Source organism: Prinia subflava, chromosome 2 (genome assembly GCF_021018805.1).
Source record: "Prinia subflava isolate CZ2003 ecotype Zambia chromosome 2, Cam_Psub_1.2, whole genome shotgun sequence".
Classification (NCBI taxonomy): Eukaryota; Metazoa; Chordata; class Aves; order Passeriformes; family Cisticolidae; genus Prinia; species Prinia subflava.
The window spans coordinates 104,935,605-104,956,297 of NC_086248.1; the positions used below are offsets into that span (position 1 = coordinate 104,935,605).

Consider the following 20,693-nt stretch of genomic DNA (forward strand, 5'->3'; position numbering starts at 1 on the left):
CAGCCTTTATGAGGAAACCTGTTTGTCAGAGACACTGAAAGGAATACTCTGCACTATTCCCTCCTTTTTGACTGGGCTGTCCCAAGGTACCCTCCTGCCATTCTTGATACTGGTTTCCAAGAACAGAGTGTCTGCTTGAACAAATGGGGAGGAATATGCACTGTTAACATCCAGGTGGGAATGGTGGTTTTATTATTAGCTGGTATAGAGCAGGGATATAAAACTGGAATGACCAAAATCTGGAATGTGATCATTGCTGATGCACCCTGATACCTGTAGCTCTACCACAGGCGCTGCTCAGGGTTTCTTTCCCCTTTCCCCCTCTTTATTCCCCCAGGTTGCTCTAATGTCTAATATCAGCTATAATCACTGTGGTATTGTTGCTGAGGCATTCCTGGAGAGTTAGGAGTGGACTGTAATTGAAGAGTTCATTACCAAGATCAGTTGGCTCCTTGATTACAGTGGCAAGGTGAAATATATATCCTCACCAAAAAGCAACTGCTAAACCTTTAGAGAAGTCACCCACTTTTCACTCTTTTTCATTAGGACCCCGACAAGCTTGTCAGCAAAATTAAAGGTATGTCATTCACATCGTGCCTGCATTGCAAAGGACTATAAACCTGCCAACCTCTTTGATGAAATAAAAGGGTTTTATTTATGATTCATGTAGGAATATGAGGTTATTTTTATTCTGTCAGTACACTAATAATCAGACAAGAGCTCAGGAAATGAGAAGGCAAACTGACAGGGAAGGTTCTGATAAAGGGGAACCCTCGAGGGCATTTTGCCCCCTTTGTAATCTCCTTTTTAGTGCGAGGTTATATTATAAGCATGGCATAGCATGATCTTGGCTCACAGGAACAAAGAGAGGAACTACCTAGCAGGACTTGAGGTATAATTCCACCAGAAAAAGAGAACACTTCCACCAGAGAAGTCTGCATTGCTACAGTGATGTGAACAGGAAATTCCAACTTGGTATTCCGGGAGTTGGAAAGAAACCCTTCTTTTCTCCTTGCAACATAACCAATCTTAACCACAACAACAAAAAAAAGAGGCTGTAAATACAGAGCCATTGCAAATATGTTACCTATTAGTTTTATACTAATTTTTCCTCACAGTCTAGCTCAATGTGATTTGTGACAGCACAGAAAAGAGAGGATGAGGAATTTGCTCCCTTCCCAGTCCTTGGTCAGCATCTGTACTAGCAGAGGAGCTAATAAGGGAGCAGGCTCTGTTTCCAAACGTGTCTTCCTCTGGATGTCTCAAGTGTCTTGGCAGTTTGAAGCCGCCTTAGCTCTGTCCCAGCTCAGCAAAGCTTCTGGAAGTGCGTTTTGTGCTTCTTGGTGTAAGCTGTCATTCATCCCCCAGCACAGCCGTGATTACGGAAACACTCCTCGGGAGTAAAAAGGAATCACTGTGTTAGCTGGCTGGCCTTAAGCACGGTAGTTTGCTGAACAGTGGTGTGCTGGCAGGAAAACACAGCCCAGCCAAATGTATGCAGGATGAAGTGAAACAAAGTTCACTGGAGGAAGGAAAATAATACTAATCCTTCATTCAATAAGCAGCGAGTTAAGTACATTCTGCGTGTGGAAGAAATGTAAAAGCCAAGGGAGGAAAGCACACACAGAAAGGTGGTGTGGCTACCTCCTTCTCTAAAGACAACACACAGGGCATTTAGGAACGAAAAATACAGGGAGCTGTGCCCAAGGTGCTCATGCAAAATGCAGCTCCTGCTTTAAGGCTCTGCTGAGTTTTAGACCAGAGAATCCCCTCAAAGTGAGGGACAATGCTCTTTTCCGTGGGTTGGTGACATACAAAGGATGACAGCTGGGGTTTGAGATGGGATTATGTTCACTCCTCAGTGCTGCAATCTCTGTGATAGTTTTCCATGTTCAGGAGGTTTGGGAAGTTTGGATTTGGCTGCATGGAGCTGGCTGTGCAAAGATGAGCTGGATAGCAGAGATACAGTCTGGTTGTTGGCTCGATGCTGGTCTCCGTGGTTGTTTTGGGATACTCCCATGACACCTTCCAGACTCTTGTTGCTTGTCCTATACCATCCCACTGATGCTAAGATTAGGGGTAATTTGTAAGGCATGTGCTCCCTTTAATGGAAATCATAAATCACAGAGGGCCTCAGAGAAATATAGAGCCTGATTGCCCTGCTGCCTACAGTGTTTTACCTGTTCCTTTTCTTTGTCCCACAGTGCTTTCTGGACAGTCACGCACTTTCTTTTCCATGGATAGACATGGAATGCACCTTCCTTCTTGTTAGTGTAGGGGGTTGCTTTGTTTGTTTTCAAGCAGCTACAGCAAAAGGATTTATAACAATTTGAAATTCTCAATGGCAGAATCCACCACTGTTAGGGGAGGAGCTTCAGGACAGATGCACTACTTGAAAGTATTTTCAGTGACTTCTTGAGAATTAGTGAGATGTCAGGGGCTGGAAACAGGATCCTGCTGTTTGCAGAACACTTGGTGCTCATCCTTGCTGGGAAGCTGTTGAAGTGTTGAGGGCCAGCAGGGTTTTTGACTCCTGTGTGATGTTGGAAGGACACAGAGTAGCCTCAAGGTGCTGCTGTCCCTTTAAACCCCTCCTTTTGTCTGTTGACTCCGTGATTTACAGTAAAACATAATTTCATTTCTCTCAGCCAATAAGGAACTCCTCCCTTCCAAACTCTCGATCTCTTCACACAGCCAAAGGCACCGATGGCAGAGCAGAGCCCGGATCTGGGAGCTGGCGGTGCTGTGCCGCTGTTCCCGCAGCAGCCGGGAGCTTCTCCCCGTGCCTCTGAAGCCTGCATTGTGCTGGGAAGGGGAGCAGGTAGCCACTTCATCAGTCCGAGCTTCCATTCTCGTGGAGCACGGAGGTTCATTATACTCACTTTATCAGCAGTGCGCTTTACTGCCGAATCCATGAGAGATATTCATGTGAAACATGAGCAGAGAGAGAGGCATTGCATCTTTTCATTAATAAGCCCTCTTCTGGGATCCGGCATTAGTGAGATTCAGCGGATCATAGAGCACAGGGGTATCATTTTTACATGATTACTCTAAATTCTTAAACCAGAGGCTTAAGAGAGAGGCTTCTCACAAAGGCAGCTGTGGGAATTGTTAAATGATTGGCACAGCACTCACGATGGGCTGAACCACTCTGGGTACCTCCAGTCATGGGGGGTACCAGCAGGCATTTTATTACCTGCCACCGAGGGAAAAGTGGAAAAGAGAGAGTGTATCAGACAGAGAAAGACGTGCTAACCCTGCAAAATATCTCTGTAGTTCCGTCTCTCCTCCTGGAAAAAAGTCTTGCCATAATCCTGATGCAGGCCGTCATCCCACTGCATAGGCTGAGCTGTTCCCTTCCCATTCTGTCCCGTCCCACACCTTCCTTCTGTCTATGTTTATTTTTAACCTGTCTGATCTCACCTTCATTAGTATGGCTGCTGAAATAATCCCCTTGCAGCCTCCACCCCCAAATGATTCCTTTTTGGCTGGGCAGAGGCTCAGTTAATTCCACCAGACAGATGCTTCTGAGATCCACTGCCCACACACAGGAACCCTTGTGTGGCTCAGAGCAGGGTGCCCAGGCAGCAAACCTCTGCTGGGTCGGGAGGTTGGTGGCATTTACATCAGACAGAGGCATCCATGGATTCTGGAGACCCACATTGTCTTTTTGAGGTCACAGCGTGTTCCTTCTGTGATTTTGTGTAATTCCATCCAAAATTCCTGCCCTGCATTTCCTCTGTCCTGGATGCTCAGTCTCGTCCCACCAGGCTGCCTGCAAACCAAAATCAGGAACTTGATGTGGCTGAAATAAAAACTCTGTTGTTTGTTTTTTTCTCCCTGGATTAGTTTTCAGATGGATAAGTTCCTCAGTCAGTTCCAAAATACAGATGCACAAATGCTTATCCCAGCGTGAGGAAAGGGACCCCACAGGGACCAAAGGGCCTGGGCAGCTTCTGTCGCTGACAGCCAGAAGTGTTGCCTGAGCTCTGCTTACAGTCCCCATTTGCCAGAGAGAGATAGCAGCAATTCCTTATTTCCTTACTTCTTCTGGGAAGGAGAAATGGCAGCATTTGCCACAGGTTTGCATTTGTCCATGGAGCTGGCATCAAACAGCCACCACTGCCAGAGTCTTCCAGAGGTGTCCTTAACTCTGGAAGGCAGAGTGACCACTGCTCCCTTGACGTTTCCTTGGTGAGTGTGAGCAGGAAAATCCTTTCTCAGTTATTTCTCCAACATCTTGAAGTCCAGCTGCAAAAACCTCAAGCTTCTCAGTGATCCTGATCCCGACTGCTAACAGGGATTGTTTTGAGTTTTGAAGTTGAAAAGAGGCGAGAGGAGAAGGAGGAGGTGAAGGAAAAGGAGAAGGCCAGAGTAGACCTATAAACCAAGAATCCATACTAGAGATTTCTGAGGTATCCTGCCATAAACTGCTTTCAGCCCTGGTGTAAATCCATCAATTTTCGGGTTTTTAGTTAGAATTGATTTTAGGCAGAGATGTTCCTCTTTCAGAAGCTTGCTTTCTTTCAATCTCATGCTTTCTACAAGTCTGAAAAGAAAAAGAAAATCAAGAACCAAGAAGGCGAGGTCATGTGGGGGGCTGAAAAATCCAGATCAAACAGCAAAGAACACCCGATTAGAAGCCAACACATTTCTCTTTTCAGTATCTCTGAAATTGTTTGGCAGACTTAATTAGAAACAGGTGCAAGCTATAATATTTATTGCAACAATGCATCATTTTTGTCTGTTTCCAAGGTCATTGTTGCAGCCAATGGGAAGCCAGCAACCCACAGGGAGTATAACTTAGTCTATATGGGTAAAACGTGAATTCCTTAACCCTTTATCTAATGGAATGAAATGCAACATTGCACAAAGAGCAACGCTGGCAAAGCAGAAAACCCTGTGAGGAATCTGCCATGATAACAGGTTCCAGTGGAGTAAGTGGCGTCACCAGCTGAGCTAATAGGGAGCCTTAGGTAAAATGGAGTGGGTACAGATAAGGAAGGAAAAAACACTTCTTTTTTTTTTTTTTTTTTTTTTTTTTTTTTTTTTTTGCCACTCCTCTTTCCAAGGCTGGGTTTATGTGGAAGTGCTGCAGTGGGAGCCTGTGATTGCAAGTCACCAAGCTCTGGGTCTTACAAGTAGGGCTCAGCTCAGCTTAGCAATGGGCTCCTTCGGCGGTGTCTGGATCCAGAGGGATGGGCTGGGCTGTGGATGCTCCTGCACTGGGGCCCCGCAGCAGCCTTGGTGCCTTTGTGCTTCCAGGTGAGTGCTCGGGGGCTTTCCAGCCAGAGACGCCTGGGAAAGCTTTCCTGCAGCAGGTTTGGAGAGACAAGGTCCACGCACTTCTCTCCATCTGAGGGAGTGTCCCAAGCAGGATTTCCCCTAGTCCCATGGCAATTCCAGTGGTTAACAGGGACAGTGCCCTTGGGTTTTTTTGTGAAAAAACAAAATAAAACAAAACAAAACAAAAAAACCCCCACAATTTCAAGGCCTCCACTTAATTCCCTCTTGCGAGTTTTACTCAATAATCTTTGCATGACTTCTCTGTGCTTTTGTGCTCATTTGGGAGTCAGGATCTTCTTTTAAACTCTATTTTATTCCTTTTAAATGACAACTATAAACATGGAAGCAAAGCAGCACACGTTAATAGCAGAGATGTGTGAAATTGTGGCATTTTAGCCTTTTTGCAAGAGCTGCAGGAAGTTGCCAATATTTTTTGCAGACAGAAACTATTTTTTCCTCCTTCAAATTATCACAATGCATAAAATCTGTGGGTATTTGTGTGCCTTTGGATAGATGCTAAAGGTAGTGAGGAAATACAGACTCTCTCTTGAGAATTTGCACACCCTGGGTCCTCATCTGTTCTTTTGGCACCCACAGCTCCCTCAGAGACACCTCAAGTCACCAGCAGTGCCCAGATCACCTGTCCTGTGTCTGTGATCAATCACCAACGTTCTCTGTGATCCCAGGAACCATTCCTAGGAGAGTATCATCTGTCCATGAAATGCAGAGGTAACATAATCCAAACACATCCCATTGATGGATTTGGGGTTGAATTCTGAGCAAATGTTTAAGGAGAGACAGACACTGCAGTCATTTGTAGAGTGCTCAGTTGAAGACATTATTATGTTTGGAGAGGACTCCTCCTTCCCAGCACCCCCAGTAATTTCCCAGCACTAAATTCTTGGGAAGCTCAGGCCTAGCTGGAAACTTTGCAGCTCAGCATCCTTTGCTGATTTGATCCCTTTGGTGATTTTACTCTCTCCCACTTTTTAACTGAGCCTGGCTCCTGGCTTGCAAATCCTTTTAGCAGTGGGCTGGTGCTCCTGTACATCATCCTGTGCACCACAGCTTTGTTTCGGTAACCTGATTCCTGAGGAATTTGTGAAAACCCCTCCTCTGCCTCTCCTCACCCCCAGGAGCAGAGGGCTCCCACAGGGCTGCTCTGAACCTGGGACTCTGCCACACTCTCCAAGCCCAGGCTCTTGCCAGCACGTCCCAGGTGCGTGCAGTGAAGAGCAGGAGGAAAACAAGGAGAGTGCCCTTGTGCAAGGCCTGCTAGGATGGCAGCTGCCGTCCCGTGGAGCATCCCTGTGCCACGGAGCCACTGAAATGAGGGGAGGGCGTTGGACAGGCGTTTCAAGCTTGTGTTTGCACCGCCACACAGGAGAGTGCAACATGAGCAAATGTGTGGCATGTGGAGGAGCAGGAAGACTTCTGCAACACGGGAAAGAACCAGCACACTTGGGCCTGCTGGGAGCATGCTGGGAAGATGGAATGGTGATCCTGAGAGGCTCTGCTTGGTTGGGCTGTTCTGCTTTGTGTCCCATGTGCTAAGCCATGCCAGGGTTGTTTTACTGGGAATCAGGCAACTCGAGTTGCAGGTGAACAGCTTCAGTTGTGGGACATTTCTGCATTGTACTTAACTGAATAATACCTTCTCTTCTTTTTTTTTTTTTTTTGGCTCACTGATCAAGCTGCTTTTGAGAAAAGTGATACTTTGCATATCTGGCTAAGTGCTGTTAACAGCCTCTGCCTGCGGTTTGTTAAAATTAAAAAAAAAAAAAAAAGAAAGAAAAAGAAAAAAAAAAGAAGTGTGATCTTGCTGGAGAAGTAATTTGCTTCTCTCCAACCAATGATGGCTTGCACTTTATGCAAATTGGTATCTAGGGACAACAAATCCCATTTAATACATATGCATAGTTCATAAAAAAAACGACGTGAGAGAAAGAGAAAAAAGATAAAGCAACGAGTCAGCAAAAGAACAGGTTCCGAGGAAATTTATTGTCCCAAATTGGACATTTGTAACAGATGATGTGAACAAGTGTTAACTTTGTTTTCAGCAGCTCTTCACGTACATTCACTAGACATCACACAGATTATGTTTTAAGGATCTGAACTGTAATAAAAAAAAGTGTCTGTGGGCTTTGGAGTGTTGTGTTCCATATGGTCGGGGAAGTGCGGAGTTATTGCGACAAGCATCTTGTGCAGCTCATTACGCGCGGCGGTGTGAGCTGCGATGGCTGCGCATCGCTATAGGGTACGTACATGACATCCCACAGTCAGCAGATAGCAACTGGAAATGAAAGATATGAAGGCACAGAGTACAGCTTCAGGGAACATGTTAGACAAAACATCTGCTGGTATCAGAAAGCTGCATTATCAGATCATTGTGGCCATGAATTTTTTATAAAGACTTTTTCCTTTTTTTTTTTTTTTTTTTTTTTTAAGCTGCAACTTTGAAAGTGACATTTTGCGAGAAAGTTTTTGATTGAAGTGTGATGTCAGGAGAAAGGCCAGTCTCGTTTATTATCTGTGTAAGAGCCAGCGCTGGCAGCGTGAATCAGCTCCTTTCTCCGAGCAGTTGAGCTGGCCATTCATGTACTACAAGTGCTGCTCCCCTTCTGATCTCACGGCTGATAAAACCCCGGCCCGGGTTGCAGGTTGTAGCTTCAGTGCCAAGGAGTTTGCAAAGTTCTTGTTGCTGTGGTATGGCTGGGGGCTGCTGAACAGAAATCACCAAAAGGCAGAACCTTTCTGCTGAGAGGAAGGAGCAAAGAATGTTTCACACGTGCAGAGCACAGAGAGGAGAGCTCAGCATCCTCCGCTCCTTCCCCGCGAGTGGGACCCGCGCAGGCTCGGGGTGCTCTGTCACCACTGCGGTTCTGAGGAGCAGCCGCTCTGCCAGGGACGGCCACAGTCTAAAAGTCAAAATCTTCCCCCAGGCCGTTCCTTGGAGGCACCGCCATGAGCTGTGGGCACCGCCCTGCTCAGAGGGGCCTCGCACCTCCTTAACATTCCTGGCGGTGCCGAGGGCAGCGCGACGGCACGGAATGGATGTGCACAGTGTAACTATTTCCGTGAACTGGCATGTTCCGTCCTTTCACCTCTTCTGACCCAGCTGTGAATTCTCCTGCAGCAACAGGTACCAGTGGAAAACCTGTCTCTGGCTGATCTGCAGATGTTCTCGTTCTCTTTCTGTCCAGTCAGCTGTCTCAAAAGTGCACCCAAAAGTGAGCAGACAGTTCTGTGCTGAGTCACAAATAGCTGCCTCAAAGACCAAATTTACCCTGAATTCTGGGTCTTCCTGTGCCTTTTTCCTGTTTGTGTGTAACAGAGGATGGGGGACTGGAGGGACATGTCTAAAAGCATCCTGACTTACGAAAGGATTTCGTTGTCAGCAGTAATTTCTTACGCAGTGCTGTTCATTAACGTAACAGGGCTGCAGGGAAAGCCGGGGTGGTTTGTCCCCCATCGCTGGTACTCAGGGAGCCTGAAGGGAGGGATTTTGCTGGCCTGACCTGTTGCTGATCAAGGCAATGCTCTGGAGAGGGACTGAGCTGCTGAGAGGACTGGTGTTCCTGGGATGAAACACACCCCAGCCACGGCTGGAACAGCATTTTCCCACTGCTGCCTTCGAGAAGCAGCAAGACCCAGCAGGAGTTTGGGACATGCAGACCCAGGCTTGGCTGTGTCACTTACCCACACAGGAGCCGCATCAGGAAGGTAATTCAGTGTTCTCACCACGCTATAAAAATAACCTTAATGGGTTTTTGTGATTGCTTCCTTGGGAGGAGACTCTTAGAAAATGCTAAAAGATGTATTTAATGAAAAAGAAGCAGATCAAAGCTGAATAGTTTTTCCTCTTTTGTTGTTTGGTTTGTGGGGGTTTTTTTCGTTTTTTTGGGGGTTTTTTGGGTTTTTTTGGTTGGTTTTTTTTTTTGGTTTTTTTTTTTTTTTTTTGTGTTTTTTTTTGGTTTTTTTTGTTTTGTTTTGTTTTGTTTTTTGTTTTTGGGTTTTTTTTTAGGACCAGTTTAATTAGAGTTTGGAGGTCTTTTATGAGTGGAAATTTTGATTTTAACTTGCTCATGGATGTGGAAATAAAAAGCTGGATCTGCATGTCCCAGGGGGCTTTCTGCTGGACTGGCTCATATCCATGAGTCCAGGTGAAAAGCTCCCAAGCCATGGGATGCTCTGTTTGGAGGGGGATGAGGAGGAGAGCTGGCTTTACCTGAGCCCCAGTTATCAAGGACGTTGTTATAGCTATGAAAATATGAATCAGAGGCTGTGACATTTTTAATGTTCTTTAGGAGTGTAAAGCTTTTATCTGGAACTGTTCCCATCCTGGCTGCAGGCAGCCTGAGGAATAGCCTTCATGGGACTGGGAACTTTGCTGGGCAAGCTCATCTGCCTGGTCTGGAGAAGTTTCCCTCTGTCCCAGCATCCTGGCAGGAAACCCTGTGTGTCTGGAGTTAGGAGTGTGGCAGTGCAGCCCCTCAAAATGAGACATCAACCAAATTTCTCAACTGTTGTCATGTGCAGTGACCCCACACTGAGGCAGACTGGGCCCTGCAGCCGGTCCTGGCCGTGCCACTGTGAGTGCAAAGCCTCGGAAATGTGGAACTGCCTGTCTGGGCAGGTCCTGATTCACCTGCAAGCCAAGAATTCCATGTGAACACATGGGTCTGTGCTGGGCAGAACCATGGGTTTCATTGCAGACCCTCACACGTGCACATAGAGTCCATCCCCTCCCCTTTTTACACCTTCACTTTTGGCTTGGGTTCACACCACGTTTGAAAAATTTCCTTGGCTATTCTTAAGCTTTTCCTTGTCTCTGTGAACTCTCCCTGGTAGCAAAGATATTTCTGAGCAGGTAAGTGATGGAATAGTCCTGATTTCCTTACAGAGTGTGTCTGTATGTGTGTGTATATAAGATATTTACATGTGCACATATATACATATATGTACATCTGGCAATGTACAGAATAACTGTGCCCCAGTTATAGATGGTGGGAGCAGGCAGAGGGGCACAGAGCGGGCACTCCGTGCAGCAGGAATGTGGAAGGATGTATGGACACGCAGCTAACGAGAAGGGAAGGGAAGTGGCTGGAGGCTGAAGGGATGTAATGGGTCCCCGATGTGGCAAGCACATATGCTGCCACGCAGCAAATGCAAAGTGCCACCACCAGTGACAAGTGGATTGCACCTAAGGAAAACAGCTGTGCCCAGCGCCCAAATCCAGGCAGCCTCCCGACCCTGCATGTCCCCACTCTGATGTGGATTAAACTGGTCAGGTCTGGAAGCCTCTCTGGGCGTGCGTTGCACGGCAATAATGGCTCAGTAAATCTCTGGAATACCTCTTGCACGGCTGCCTCTTTTGCATTTGCAATCTTGCATTTGTGGGATTATTTTGTTTTGTTTTATCTTAGTTAATTTATTCTGCTGCACTTGGCATGGCAGGAACGCTTTGATTATCTGTGTAGATCATTGCATGGTTTAGTGCAGTTCTGTGTTACAACCCCCCCCACATAACCCTGTTATTTGTTAATAATTTTTTTATTTTGAAGAAACATCCTTTGACACCTGAGCTGGATCTGCTTTTTTTAGGCATAAATATAATTGTCCCTGGTGAAGAGCATCTCCCTGACTGGTTCCATCCCCTCTGTATATATTTGAATATATGAAATATTAATAAATGATGCCAAATGTTTAATCATATGTGTTTGACTCTACGAGGCTCGGTATATGTAGACTTTCCTGTTAACTGCCTCTGTGATATCTACATACTGCTGATTTGTTGTTGAGCTGGAGTTTTTAAAGCAAAATAAAACTGAGCTTTGCAGTTTGATTTGAATTAATCAGGTCTGATTAGACAGGAACACATCAGGCTGTTCTGGAAATCCCTGAATATCTCTAATTCAATTTCATGTGTTATTCAAAAAGAAATAGTTCATAGCTTAAGCAAAAGTGCTATTTATTTAACACTGTTTTTTTAAGAGTGCTAAATCTTATGGAGGGGGGCATCATGATGATGTTCAGGGTGTAGGAAAGAAAGCATTTTGTTTTATGAAAATACAGATATTTTAGAATGGAGTCACCTGCTGGTAGATCTCATAAATGTACATAAAAGGATGCTCCCTAATATTATTAGTTTGTTTTTTTCTTCCCATCACCCTGACTGTCCATCTAGGAAGCTTTGATAGCTGGAGCCACAAAACCAGAAGACTGTACTTAGTTTAATAAGCCAATTTAAAGAGAAAGGTTGGAATTATGTATGGCAGATGACAATTATGCAAACTAAATGATTCTTCAATTAATAATGAGATCCATGAAAGGCAAAGGAGACAGGATGCTCCTGTCTGAGAAAGAGAAGGCTCCTGGTTCCCCACCGGGGTGTGGAGGGACGGGAGCGGGGCAGGGCAGCTCCCAGGCAGAGCCTGGAGGGGCTCTGCTGGTGGCATCTCTTCGGGGGACGCCTCCAGTGGAAGGCATTCCCGGGCAGGCTTTCCTGGGATGCTCTCCCAGAGCTCTCTCGGGAAGCAGGAAGCGGCGAGCGGGCCCGGGTGAGCCCTCTCCGGCCTCACGCCGAGGACGGTCCGGGGAGCTCAATCCCGACGCTCTCTTCCCCTCCTTGCCCTCGGGAAAGGAGAGCTGCAGCCCCACCTCACAGCCACCAGCGCGGCCTTCTCCATGCGGCTCTGGCCCTGCTGTTCAGCGCCTGCTTCGTGCGCCAGAGCAAGCCCTAAGTTAGAGATGCTGAAGAGCGAACAGTCTGCAGCCCGAAGCAGCGAGAGGAGTCGGGGCGAGAGCAGGAGCGCCGGGAGAAGGGGAAGGAGCGATTACCGCGAGTGATTGTTCGGGAGGGCAATAGTGGGAGGTGCTGTAAGTGACAGGGATTCACTATGGGACGCAAATCACTTAAGGCAAAGCCATTAGGATCAATTTAAAATACCAAAGAGGGAGGCTAAAGTGACAAATTGAAATCACAAATATCATTCTGCAAGATCTGGTTTAAAAGACCAGGCAGAGTTACTTTATCTGAACGCAGGAAAAACTTTTCCATTTTTAATAAAAAAAAAAAAAAAAAAAAAAAAAAAAAAAAAAAAAAAAAAAAAAAGGCAAAAATCAAAATGGATTTTTTTTTTCCAAAAAATTCTTAAATCCCGTCTACATATATATATATATTTCTATTTTAATGTTCTCTTTTCTCTTGACTTGGTGGTCATATTATAAATGGAATTAACTACATTACTAATGCTTTTAATTTGATTTTAATAGAGCTTAGGACTGAAGCAGGGAATCAGCACTTGCCCTATTAAAAGGAAAATACGGTTACAGGGACAATAAATAGCATGTCCAGATAAACACTTTTATTCATGTGTTAGTTTTCTTTATTGAGCTGAGTAGCCCGCATGCAGAGACGGGGGGTTTTGAGACATTTTCCAAAGCTGAAGTCCACATGATGAGATTGTTACTGGTTTTGGCAGCAGCAATGTGAACTTGGTAAAAGAGCCTGGCATGGGAATCCACCGAGCCCTGACATGTCCCATTTGCCCCGAACTCTTTGATTTCTGCTCACAGAATCTGACATGTGTTGGGCATTGACCTTGCTCTTTCAAATAAGCTTATTTTAGAAGACCTCTGCAGAACGCTGTGTGTTTGGCCTCGATGTAAGCTGTTAGGGAAATGTAGTACAAACACAGAAGTTGTATGTTTTGAATGCCAGAGATGTTAAGCAGCAGAGCAGTCGGTAAAAGCTGTACTTCTGACTGCTTTCTGTGCTCTCAACACAAGTCCTGAAAGAAAAGAAAAATTATTTATCCTGCTCTTGTGTGAAGGTTGTTATTTATTTTTTAGCAGGAAGTTCAGGACCAGACTGCCTTTTCAGTCCCTAAATATTCCAAATGGGCTCTCAGACACCCAGTGGAACAACAGCAGTTTTTTTGAAAAGTGACTGCTGAGGATGTCCAAAGGCAGAAAGCTCAGAGGGTCAGTGTCTCATTATCCTGTAGATAGATAGATAGATAGATAAGATAGGTAGACAGACAGACAGAACCCTAGAAATGTCTCTGGACGGAGGTGCTCAGGTACAGGAGTGCCTTTCCCTCACGGAGCAGCCCCCTCACCCTGTGTTTCAGGAAGGGCTGTAACCCTTCCCCGTGGAGATCTGGGGCAATTCCATTCGTTGTAGGGCAGCAGCTGGGGTGGAAGTTCAGTCCAAGGGCTGCAATCTTGCAAACAGCCTGGAGCACTGCAAATCAGTGGGGGCCAATACAGCAACACAGACAGGAGAGGGACTGGAAGTGTCTTTAAGAAACAGGTACAAAAAATATCCCTCTCTGCTCAAGCCACTGGAAAGCTCCTACCAACCCCAGGAACAGCAAAAGCAGAAGAGGAAACTTGGAAACACCTGGAATGTTGATGTGGTGCACACACTCCTGCACCCTTGCCTTGGACTTTAAGCTTTGGAGCCTGGGAATTCGATTAGCTGGACAGTATTCTCAGAAAGGGTTGCCGAGTCTCGCCATACCTGAGGAAGTGAGTAATATTTACAAAAACGAAAGCAAGTATCCAGTCACCAAAATAAATGTAAATTTCAGTTTTTGGCCACGTGCAGCTCTTCAGGGCAAACCTGGCTGTGTGTGGAGCAAGGAGAAGCAGCTGAGCTGTGCCAGGACATTGATAACCTGTTCCATGGCTCTGAGCACCCAGCTCAGCTGGCTTCCCGAGCCCCCAGGAAGGGCATGGAGACCCATCTCTGACACTGGGGTGAGAGGCTGTGAGCGTTTCGTGAAGCATTTCCTCGGCTAAAGGATTCCGGAGTGGATTTTCCCCCTTCTCTGCAAAGCCTCCTCCCTGATTCAGCAGCAGCACAGGGAAGCCCTCCTGTTCCATGAATAATTCATCTCCAGCATGTGCATGGGGTTCGGAGCCTGACCCAGACAGTTTTTTAGGGAAATAAGTGAGCATCCTGCCATCGGAGCCAGTGCTGGTGGCTGCTCCGTGGAGGATGGGCTGGAGCGGTGCCATCAGTCAGCAGGAGGGATGGCAGAGCTGCTCCCCCTCCTGCAAAGGGGGCCTGCCTGAAATTCCCTTAACCGCCACTCACAGGCTCGTTTTTCCAGGGAAGTGGCTTTTATTTGTTGTGAATTCTTCATACAGAACAAAAACTAAATAATGTAACATATTCTGGGCTCTGGGCAGATAAGAATTGAAAGGGCCATGGTGTTTGTGCAAGTGGAATGATAGTGACAAGCACCACAAGGGGTCCCCAAGGATGGTGTCGGGGGACTCGATCCCCCATAAAATGATGAAAGACTCTGATGTAATGGTGTTCTGTGAAACAATTTGAACATAAATGCCACTTTCTGTCCCATTAGCAAATGACTGCCATTGTACCAGGATTTTGTATTTTTTTGATATGTGTTTTGAGCACACTGAGACCAAAAACTTGCATTGTGATAGTGCTGCAGGAAGATTTAAAGGTTGTGGTGGACTAAAAATTTAAATGCAAATCACACTTTCCTACAACCTCCTGCTGAGGTCCAAATTTTTATAGTTCAGGTCCTGCAGTCCTGATGAAGAATCAGTGATCTGCCTTTCCTGGGATTCACAAATTAGTTGCAGTCCAAGGTATCATTTCCTACAACAGAACTGTAACTTACCAGGTGAAAGTTTGTCACTGAAGACAGTTCCCTGATCTTCCATTAATTTGTCCAGCTGCAGTGCCACTAAGCAGCCTTTCCCAGACAATGCAAACACACACATCACAGCTCCCCACTCTGTAGCATGCTCTCACTGAATATAAACACACTGTATGTATGTATTGATCCTCTCCCTCTTGCTTTTTTTCTTCCCCAGCGTGCAGGTGGTAAAACACTGACTGCCATGAACTTCATCAGGGAAAAAAAAAAAGAAGGAAAAGCTGTGGTTTGGAAGCAGCTGGGTCGCCAACTGCAGGGTGCCAAAACCACCACAAGGAGACTGGGGCATAGAGGCATTTGTGGAGCATTCTGTTTGCTAATTGCTCATGGAATTTCAGGTAAGGAACATCCAATGTAATTTGTTATAATAGGGAATGGCCTGGGTTTTGCTTTCCAAGGTGGCTCTTTTCCATCATTATTATTTTTATCTTTATTGTTGTCATTACAAATGCCCAGCTCTCTCTGGCTGTGAGCACGGTTCACAGAGGGGCTGTGGGGCAGCACAGGGCGTTTTTATCCATGCACATGCCAGGCAGTACCAGCACACACCTCCAGGCCCTGCTGTACCCCTGCTGTATCCCAGGGCAGGATGTGTTCTGGCCATGAGAGGACAGATCCCTCTCAATGCCTCACCTCTCCAAACACAGGAATCTGCTGAGGGTTCCTAAGTGCTGCTAGTGGGCTCAGTTTGCAAGTTTTGAGCTGGTTCTGTGCCCTGAATCGCTGAGGATTCCCAGGAACCGTTCAGGTCACTCCTTTCCCCTCCAGCTATTGAGAGGTTCCTACTGTGCAAAAATGTGCTGGAAATTATCACCAGCAGTGCATCTCCAGTTTGCATCTGGTTGCCATCCTGCAACTTTAACTAGTCCTAAGACTTACTGCTAATTAGCTGCCAGCTAATGGTGATCCCTGCCAGTGCTGCGGCATTCCAGAGTCTGTGGGCATTAAGGAGAATTAGCGTTTGCTGACGGCCATGGTGGGATCTGCCTGTCTGCAGCATTTCAGGGCTGCTGTTTGCTGGAATGTTTGATTGCCTCCCCCAGTAATTAGCACTGACACTGTGCAAGTTTTTCAGGGGTCTCACTTGGCTGTGCAGAGACCAAAGAGACACTGGGCTCTGTCTGTGGTGAGGAGAGGTCAATAATAATGCATTTCCCAGTAATAATGTATTTCCCTCCTTCTCTCCACTCCCCTGACACGGGTAACGTAGTGCCAAGGGATGGAGTCAGTGGCTGCTCTGCTGCACTTTTCCCTGCTTTGTTTTCCTGTATGAAATGCTCTTTCACTGCTTTTTTTAATGTGTAGAGAACAATTTAAACATTTTAACCCAAAGTCAATGCCTCCTTGGTTTGGGGATATGATGGTAGTTCAAATGCTGCAGGAATTTGGCACACCAGCAGTGAGTAACTCTGGTGGGGCCCTTCCATGCCTGTTTAAAAGAGGGTGCATAACCACAGTTAAAGCACAGGGAATACAGAGAAATACAGGCCCCTTGTAACTCCTGAGGGGTAGATGAGCACATGGCTGGTGCTTCTTCAGGAACACCAGTTGCCTGTTTGGAAAAAGAGGCGCTGGGGAATGTCTCTGTCTCCCTGGTCAGCTTCCCAAATCCACTCTGCAGGAGAGGCACGCGCTGCACATCCCGCCGTGGCTCTGGCCTGGCCTGGCACTGTAGAAGCTTTTTCCATGTGCTACTGTGGAGAGGAAGCTGCTCTCGCCCTCACCCAGAGGAAGATGAGCCATAGGAATATACAAGGGGATTTTTTATAGCTCGGGGGCCACGAGGGGAAGCAGTGGTCATGAGCAGAGGCTGGAACTTGGCTGGTTAAGTAAATCTCAGGCTGTGGCTGGTTTTAATTTATTTTTTGTTTTATGTGCAGGAGACTAGGCCTTGCAGGCCTGGCTAATATCAAAGCCTGGGGTTTTGTAGATTTTTAATCAAGGTCCACTTTGGGGTGTTCTGCTTTCAGGGCTTGTGGATGTGTAGGATTTTTTTGTCATGTTTTTCATTTATTCTTCATGCAGTGTCTGGATTTCTTTAGTTCAACTTTTCCGTTCTTCAGACTTGAGCCAAGTGAGCGATTTCAAATTACCCAGCACTTTCCAGAGATTTTTGTTATTGTTGTTGTTGTTTGGGGTTTTTTTGGTTTGGGTTATTTCATTTTTTCTTTTTTCTGAAGCAGATTTGCAGTCCAGTTTCTCTGAAAATCACAGATGGGACTGCAATCTCACCCCATTGCCTCTCAATAATCTGGCATTCTTTGCACTGTCTGAATAGTTTATTGTTCATCAAATCTGTATGAAATGAATTTTATATAAATTTTTTGTTTGTTTTGTCCCTCTGCTGGCAGGAAAAGTAAATCCCGAAGTATTTCAGCAGGTGCTATTAATATGCAAATAATGGAGAGTACACTGGGTCTAATAGACCTCCCAACTACATGGGAGGTGTCGCTGTTGGAGCAAATTAGCTTTCTGTAATTTGCATGCTTTTCACAGCCTCCTGGGATTATATTTTAGATCAGAGACAATAAAAGCATATGCTGTTAGTTTTAAATGTAACTAATTTTAGACTTTGAAACCGTTTTAACCTAACTTCTTAGTGTTAAACTGTTATTTGCACAGAAACTTTCCACAGAGCTTGTCATTTGCACGGCCTTTCTGTTCCCCCATTACCTGCTCCATCTCTCTTTCCAGGCTGAAACAGAAGAAGGGAATCGGCCAGGTGGCTGCATCTTGAAAAACAGGTATTTCTCACAAAATCCAGATTGTCCTAGCCTGATTCTGAGTCTGCATTCAGGTCCTGATGGGGTCTAGGTTGAGCTTTATGTCAAAGTTCTTCCCTCCCATTTGGCATCTCCATGTGGTGTAAATCCATCCCTAAACAATGCTGTGGCCCCTGCTGGCTGCTCACAGAGGGGAAGAGGCTGCTCATAGCATCAGAAAATCTCTTTGCTCACCCAGCAAAGCAAACAGTCCTGAGCTGATGTGGCACCAATGCCCAGTGTGGCTGCCTGGCCTGTGCCTGGTGAGTCTGCTGGGAAACTCTGGAACAAGCGGGAAGACAAGCAGGGATTTCAGAGCAGGCTCAGGCTGTAGAGTCACACATTACTGACTTGTACTGACATTATCTGGTACTTTCCAATTGGTATTGACAGCAGAAATGCCACAGTGGACGGCTGTGCTTTGGGACAATGGGAATGATGGAGCCTATGGAGCTGTGTCTGTGTTCCAGGTGCTGCCGCGGCTGCTTTGTGCTGGACTGCCCAGGTGGGTGACACAGGACAGCCACTGCAGCCCTGCCCCTTGTCCCCACCCTGCCCTTGCAGAGCTGGTAGGACCCGATTCCTGCTGCATGGAGGACTGCATGTGAGGGCTGTGAGAGGAGCTGCAGACTGCAAGGTGTCGGTCTGGGGAAGGTGCAGAGGCAGCCCTTGTGTTCTGTCCCAGGGCCCGAGGGTGAGATTCGGGAGTTCCCTGGGGCACAGCTGCTCCATTGCTCACAGATCTCTGTGCAGCGTGTCCTGATCACTCGGGCTTGTGGGGTGGTGGCCATCCTTTATTTCAGGGGGGACAGAGATCAGGAGTAGGATCAGACGTGTGGAGGAGATGGCAGCCAGGTCGAGCTCAAGTTAACATTATCAAATTTATTTCTGCTGTGGGAAAGGTGAGTGTGGCATGAGAGAGTAAGTCTGAGAGGGATCCTTTGAGACAAGAAATTCCTGGGATGCAGCTTTGGCCCTGCAGCAATGTGGTGAGACTCTTCTGAATGTTTGGGGCCACAACTGTGCCATCAGTGTTTTATAGGTGTGTTTCACAGACGATGTAGAGAAGTAGTTTGCTTCCCAAGGAGTGCTCTTAAAGCTGGAAAATACTGGGTGCTAATCTTTTTCTCTCATCTCACTCTAATTTTTTTTCTAGCATTAATACCAGTGACTTCCCACTTCTGCTGCTTTTTATTAATGAGATGTGGCTTGCCTGTTATAAGCCTGGGCCCTGGAGTTGGAAGCACTTGCTTTTTGTTTAAAAATGAAAACAAAAAGAGAGAAAAAAGGGCGCTGATTACTCAGGTGTCGACAGAAAACAACTGCGATGTTGTGCCAGATGGCTGCATTTGTGAAGCAGAGTGTAGTCAGAAGGGAAGTAGAAGGAGACAAGGCAAGTGTACATCAAGAGTGTGAAAACATGACCAAAATACCTTCAGCCTTGTTTCACCAACACTGGATTAGGAGGCAACTGTGGTGAGATGCAAGCAAAGAAAAGCAGAAGGGGACACTGTTTGGAAAACAAAAATGTCTTTCACAAAAGCTTTGAATTAAGAAAAATGAGAAGGTTTTGCATTAAATGGGCCAGTGCCTCAGAGCACTGTGCCAAGTGCCACTGCAAAGTGCCACATGTGACACAGTCAAACCGTGATGGCAGCAGGTTGTGTCCAGGCTCGGTGTGCACTGGAGCAGGCTGTCCCCGGTGACTCTAGCACTGGCCAGCGCCTGCCATGGCTGCACCCAGCCGGGAAGGGTTTCCCAGGGATGTGGGAGCTGGGCTGGCTCCTCCCTCTGCCCGCCCCCACACCGGCGGCACCAGGAGCCCTCGTGGCGGAGGTCTGGGTTATGTCCACCCCAAAAGGGAGCACTTGTGACACCAGCACTGGCTGGTTTGTGCCTCAGGCCCTTTGGACGCGTTCCTCACCTCCTGCAGGATCTTCACTCAACTTCTGCTGCCAGGGCAAAGTCCGTGCCAAGCTTGTAAAAGCCGAGCCCTTGGCAGGCCCATGGGCGGGGGCTTTGTTACCCTTTTATATCCTGAAATGGAGCCTGGGCACTTTCAACTTCGCTTGCATGCTGAAGCTTTTGGCTGTCACACAGGGAAAAGTTTAGAATAGTTTGATCTCAGATCACAAGTCCAAATTTTATTTTGTTTTCCGTGCTTAAGCTGGCTCTGCCCAGACTGCTTTGGAGCTCCACGCTCTCTCCTCCTCGGTGGTGTCTCGGAAAAAGGAGGCTCTGACATGGCCACAGAGGGGCCAGTCTGTGAAGGTTTGGCCTCGTCTCTTGGCCTGGGTTGTATCTTCGTGTACAAACTTGGTGGTGCTTCTGTTTTGTCACAAGTGTCTGAAATTCTGGTGGTTTTAGGCTGCACTTTGATTAGAACACAGCCACAAAAATCTGTGGTAATTTTCACCCAAACCATTTCCACACAGCTTTCTCAACCCCCAACCCCAAAACTACTTCCCTTTTTCATGTGTATTTTAAAGCAATGAACTTCATTCAAAGATACTGAAGATAGGTTACGTTTCCAACAACAGGTACAGAGAAAGTGGCAGGAACATGGATCTCCCTCTGATCCCTGCTCTGGTACAACTAAAGCTTGAATGTGAGTTTCATTCTTTTATTTTTATAAAATCTGAATTTCTACACTAACTTTGGATCAAAAGTTTATTCTCCACACCAGCAAGATGGGGTTTTTTTTATTTGCTACAAACTGCATTGTCTTATTTGGGGAGTGTGTTCACAATTGAGAAAGAATTGCCTTTATTAACAAATCAAAAGCTTGTGCTGTCAAAACTGAAATCGTTCTACCTTTTTATGTGCAAATTAGAGTTTCTGTCAAACGTTCAGCCATGGTGCATTTAATTTGTGGAAATATAAAAATATCTGGCTTAATATTAAAATATTCTGCATGAGGAAGGAAATATTTGAAGTGATGCAT

The 20,693-nt window shown here is 46.3% G+C and overlaps 2 long non-coding RNA genes across 3 annotated transcripts in view; one reads left to right on the plus strand and one right to left on the minus strand.

Annotated features, from left to right (window-relative positions):
- Positions 1–20,693, plus strand: part of LOC134547453 (uncharacterized) — a 434,555-nt gene that overhangs the window by 400,817 nt on the left and 13,045 nt on the right. The window contains exons 5-7 of one of the 2 annotated variants that reach the window (XR_010079476.1): positions 15,145–15,325; positions 17,682–17,731; positions 18,143–20,357. This is a non-coding gene — a long non-coding RNA (uncharacterized LOC134547453). Of the gene's footprint in view, positions 1–15,144; positions 20,358–20,693 lie in introns of both variants that reach the window. The other variant, XR_010079475.1, reaches the window with a different exon arrangement.
- LOC134547454 (uncharacterized) overlaps positions 9,282–20,693 on the minus strand; it is a 61,668-nt gene continuing 50,256 nt past the window's right edge. The window contains exon 9 of the long non-coding RNA XR_010079477.1: positions 9,282–13,813. This is a non-coding gene — a long non-coding RNA (uncharacterized LOC134547454). The remainder of the gene's footprint in view (positions 13,814–20,693) is intronic.